The sequence below is a fragment of the Carassius gibelio genome, chromosome B18 (genome assembly GCF_023724105.1).
Source record: "Carassius gibelio isolate Cgi1373 ecotype wild population from Czech Republic chromosome B18, carGib1.2-hapl.c, whole genome shotgun sequence".
Classification (NCBI taxonomy): Eukaryota; Metazoa; Chordata; class Actinopteri; order Cypriniformes; family Cyprinidae; genus Carassius; species Carassius gibelio.
Window position 1 is genome coordinate 27878224 of NC_068413.1, and position 6000 is coordinate 27884223.

A 6000-nucleotide genomic window follows, 5' to 3' on the forward strand; every position below is an offset into this window, starting at 1 on the left:
TATATATATATATATATATATATAATAGCTTTCCAATGCCGTTGCTGTTGATAATAGGATTAAGCAAGTGTAGAACACGTACAAACAGAGTCCATGTAGACAGATGTAGATGCATAACAAATGTCTTTCTTTATCACTTGAGCTCCATTAAACGTTATCTCAAACTTCTTTTGGCCTCTCCTTGTTCACATGTCAAACAAAGCCATACTTTATGGACCGCATACAACTAGAATCCTCCTTGCGAACTACTCTGCAGTGCACTCAAAAACTGTGTTCAGGACAGGTGCTCTAATTAAACATAGCCACAGCACCACCCAGTGGACAAAACCTTTACCATCCCCAAAATGGCTCCTACTACACACACACACACACACACACACACACACACACACACATATATATATATATATATATATATATATATATATATATATATATATATATATATATATATATACATGTATAGCTGTATTTATAAGCTGCTTACTAATGACTATTAATGTTGGGACAAGACTTTTTATAGCATGAACTGACTATTTACTAATGAGCAGGCACGCAGATGGCACGAGGGACGGGGGGGACATAACCCCCCCAGATTCATAGTAACCAGATCCGTCCCCCTCACTTTCTCAATGAATGGTTGTATTGGTAAACAGAGGATTAATCCGCGAGTTTCCGCGATTTACATTAGTCTAAGTAGAAGCGACCCGGCCCGCCACTCCTTTAAACGTGTACTAACTAAACGATTTTTGAAACACGCTTTTGACAGCTGTGTTTGACCGAGTCCCAAAACACACTTGTAGCCAATCAGCGGTAAGGGGACGTGTCTTGTTCTGATGGTGAGAAGAAAGTGCTCAATTTGAGTGCACAGGACGCATATTACATTAGCTACATTTACATTTAGTCATTTAGCTGACGCTTTTATTGAGAGAGATGGCGGATAAAAAAGAGGGATTACAATTAAGCAAGAGGTAGGACCCGTGTAAATATCGGAGCAGCTTTCCAGTGGTGGAGAGAAACTCAAGGATTGGGAAGGGCTCGAATCGTATGCCGAGGTTTATTTGCTTCTTTTTGATAGGTGAGTAACGATTTTGCGTTGTTTCACACAACTTATCCATGTTGGCTTTTGTTTGAATATGCTTGTGTGTCATCTTTGCTTGTTTCCGCGATCGTTGTTACCATGGTTGCGTATGTACGTGTGGGGTGAAGATTTCAAAATAGGGGCGATGCACGGTGGCCAAAAGAGCTCAACTTCACAAAACACATTCAAATAGAAAAAAACACCAGCAAATAATAAAAAAAAAACTCTTAATCAGTTTGACAGCACACATGCTGCAAATACTCAATGAAATACAAAAACAAGCTACAAATGCTCACAACACAAACAAATACAGAAACGCTCTGCAAATACTCAACACAAACAAAATTACCCCAACAAAAAGAGTATTTTGAGTATTGATACCATTTGAATGACCATATTTGTACAAATACCATGGTTAAACTATGGTTATAGTAGTAAATCCATGGTTAATTTGTTAATGATTACAGTAACCATTTTTTGGTAAATGGTAAATGGACTGCATTTATATAGCGCTTTCAACAGACCAGATGGCCATCCAAAGCGCTTTACAAGTTGTCTCACATTCACCCATTCACAAACTCATTCATACACCGACTGCGGTGTCAGCCATTCAAGGCGCCATCCAGCTCGTCGGGAGCAGCTGGGGTTAGGTGTCTTGCTCAAGGACACCTCGACACTTGGTCAGGTGGAGCCGGAGATTGAACCACCAACCTTCCGGTTTTAAAAAAATATTTTTTCAGAGCAAAGATTTATAAATTATGTCCCAGCCACATTTGTCACTTCACGGTTCCCTGAAATATTTCCGATGTGGTCTGTGTTTTTGCAGCACATTTCTTTATTTTTTTGTATTGTGAGTATTTGCAGCACGTGTTGTCAAACTGATGAAGATGTTTTCATAATTTACAGGTATTTTTGTCATTTGCAGCATGTTTAGCTCTCTCGACCACCGTAGCAGGTCCTGTTGGGGTATGGGTGTGTTTGTTTTGGTGCTAAAGAATCGGGTTAGGGCAGATGCAGGCTGAAGCACAATAATAGTCTAGCCATTACTTTACCCACATTCTCACTACACACTGTTCTGTTGTCAATAAACACACATGACGATGGTGCTTCCACTGACGTTTATGTTCTCTTTATGTGTATTGCTATGACTCCTGACCCCGGGGTCCTACGAGGAGCTGGTAGCTGCCTCAATTGTGCCTTTAGCGGTAACCATAGTGATCATATACAGGTGCATGCCAAAAAATTTGAATTTCATGGAAAAGTTCTTTGTTTTTTCTAATTTAATTCAAATAAGCAAACTTTCTTATATTCTAGATTCACAGACTGAAAATATTTCAGTATGAGTTTTTTTTTTTTTTTTTTAATTCTGATGGTGACCTACAGCTTAGAAAAATGAATAGTAGGCAAACTTTTAAAGAAAAAGAAAAATTTAAATCCAAAGTAGGTTTAATTATGCACTCAATACTTGGATGGCGGTTCAGGTTTAGCATGGCATGAAGGTGATCAGCTTGTGGCACTGCTGAGGCATTACTGAAGACCAGGTTGCTTTGATAGCGGCCTTCAGCTCTTCTGCTTTGTTTGTCAGATGTTACTTCTCTTCCTCTTCACAATACCCCATAGATTCTCTGTGAGGTTCAGGTCAGGTGAGCTGGCTGGCCAATCAAGCATGGTAATATCATGGTCAGCAAAGCACTTGGAAGTGTTTTTTTTTTTTTTTACTGTGGGCGGGTGCTAAACCCCTACTAGAAGAGGAAATCAGCATCTCCATAAAGCTTGTCAGCAGATGGAAGATGGAAGTGCTCCCAAAATCTCCTGGTAGATGGCTACATTGACTTGTCACGGTTGGTAAACCGTGATCTCGGCTTGTTTACACTTTGTGGTGAATTCTGTGTGTTCCGCGTCTGCACTGATTAGTTGTGGGCGTCTCCGTTAATTGTATCAGCAACAGCTGCCACTCATTACCCATCCACTATATAATGGCTTGTCTCACGTCCTGTGTTTGTGAGATCGTTGTTTCATGTCGTTGTGTTTACCCCCGTCTGGCTTCTGTGTAGTTTGCGTTGGATGTCTGTGTTTCCCCAGAACCTCATTCACTCTCCACACGATCACTCAGCCACGGACACTTACCTTCGGCTCTGTTCCCCGCAGTTCCTGTGCCACTCTCTCCTGCTGCCTCACGCCTTCAACACCCGGATTCCTCACCTTCTCTCCACTACCGTCTGGACTTCTCACCGCCTTAACATCCCTCTGGAGTGTTGCTGTATCATCGTCTTTGTGTGACTTTGTGTGACTTTCAAGCACTCGTGAATGACGTGTTGAGAGATATGGTAGATCAGTTTATATATGTTTACCTGGATGACATACTGATTTTTTCTTCATCTCTCCAGGAACATGTTCAACACGTCAGACGAGTGCTCCAGAGGTTATTAGAGAATGGGCTTTTTCTCAAGGTGGAGAAGTGCGTATTCCATGCACAGTCGGTCCCCTTCCTAGGGTATATCGTATCGTCTGAGGGAATACGAATGGACCCTGACAAGGTAAAGGCTGTGATAGATTGGCCATCTCCAGATTCCTGTAAGTCCCAACGTGCTGCTTCAGACAATAAGGTCCACCCCTTTGGCGTTTTTCTCTCATCGATTATCTCCTGCTGGACGTAATTATGACATTGGCAATAGAGAGTTGTTGGCGGTCAAATTAGCGTTGGAGGAGTGGCGCCACTGGTTAGAGGGTTCAGGGGTTCCCTTTATTGTTTGGACCGATCATAAGAATTTAGAGTACATTAGATCTGCCAAAAGACTCAATTCCAGACATGCTCGGTGGGCACCTTTTTTCGGCCGTTTTGAATTTACCCTATCGTACCGCCCGGGTTCCAAAATTGTTAAACCCAATTCTTTGTCACGTCTTTTTGATCCCTCCGCCCGTCCCGCTACTCCCGAGTGTATTTTGCCTGAGAGATTAGAAGTCTCAGCACTCGTATGGGAGGTCGAGTCGAAGGTCAAGACGACCTCAGAAGGTGTAATGCCTCCGTCCGGTTGCCCACCGAACCGCTTATTTGTGCCGGAAGAGTTAAGGTCCGAAGTTGTCCAGTGGGGTCATTGTTCCAACGTGGCTTGTCATCCAGGGATAAGTAGAACTAATGGGTTGGTTAGACAACGATTCTGGTGGCCACGTATGGCTCGCGATGTCCGCGATTTTGTTTTGGCTTGTTCAGTTTGCGCCAGTGGTAAGTCATCTAACCGACCTCCTGATGGGCTTCTTCAACCGCTGTCTGTCCCTTCGAGACCCTGGTCACATATCGCTCTAGATTTTGTCACCGCCCTCCCGCCCTCTAATGGCATGACAGTCGTTTTGACTGTAGTAGACCAGTTCTCGAAGGCGGCACATTTCATTCCATTGCCCAAATTACCTACAGCCAAGGAGACAGCGGTTACTGTTTTAGATCATGTCTTTCAGCTTCATGGCCTCCCGGTAGACGTAGTTTCAGACAGGGGATTATTTATATTTATATTTATAGACAGTTCATATCCAAATTTTGGAAAGAGTTTTGCTAATTATTAGGAGCGTCAGTTAGCTTGTCATCGGGTTATCATCCCCAAAGCAACGGACAATCTGAGCGAGCCAACCAAGATTTAGAGAGGATGTTGAGATGTTTGGTCTCCAAGAATCCTTCTTCCTGGAGTCAACAACTCTGTATGGTGGAGTACGCCCACAATTCGTTGCCAGTGTCAGCTACGGGCCTCTCTTGTTTCAGTGTAGTGTAGGGTACCAGCCACCAGCGTTTCCCAGTCTGGAATCTGAAGTCGCGGTCCCCTCCGCTCATGCGTTTGTCCAGAGGTGCCACCGCACCTGGACCAGAGCCCGTGAGACTCTGCTCCGGGTGAGGGACCGCACTAAGGCCAAGGCCGATCGCCACCGGTCAAAGCCTCCCATTTACGTTGTGGGTCAAAAAGTGTGGCTTTCTACCAGTAACATTCCATTGCGATCCATTTCTAATAAACTAGCTCCCAAATTTATCGGCCCGTTCACTATCACCAAGATCATTAGTCCGGTGACAGTCCGCCTCAAACTACCTCCTGCGTACAAGAGGATACACCCCGCCTTTTATGTGTCCAAAATTAAACCCGTGTTTTATGCACGTATTAATCCGCCTACTCCGGTTCCCCCGCCGCCGCGTCTCGTAGATGGGGAACCAACTTATTCGGTTAATCGCATTCTGGACTCGAGACGGAGGGGACGAGGATTCCAGTATCTGGTGGACTGGGAAGGTTTCGGTCCAGAGGAGAGGAGTTGGGTACCTGCTAGGGACATATTGGATCACTCCCTTATTAAAGAATTCAATCAGCAGGTAGGCCCTTCTGGGAACTCCAGGAGGAGTTCTTAGAGGGGGGGGGGGGTGTACTGTCACGGTTGGTAAACCGTGATCTCGGGTTGTTTACACTTTGTGGTGAATTCTGTGTGTTCTGCGTCTGCACTGATTAGTTGTGGGCGTCTCCGTTAATTGTATCAGCAACAGCTGCCACTCATTACTCATCCACTATGTAATGGCTTGTCTCACGTCCTGTGTTTGTGAGATCGTTGTTTCATGTCGTTGTGTTTATCCCCGTCTGGCTTCTGTGTAGTTTGCGTTGGATGTCTGTGTTTCCCCAGAACCTCATCCACTCTCCGCACGATCACTCAGCCACGGACACTTACCTTCGGCTCTGTTCCCCGCAGTTCCTGTGCCACTCTCTCCTGCTGCCTCACGCCGTCAACACCCGGATTCCTCACCTTCTCTCCACTACCGTCTGGACTTCTCACCGCCTTACCATCCCTCTGGAGTGTTGCTGTATCATCGTCTTTGTGTGACTTTGTACCAAATCATATCCTCTCATTAAATACTTGTACTCGCTATTGTTTCCAGACTGTCCTTTCACCAGCCG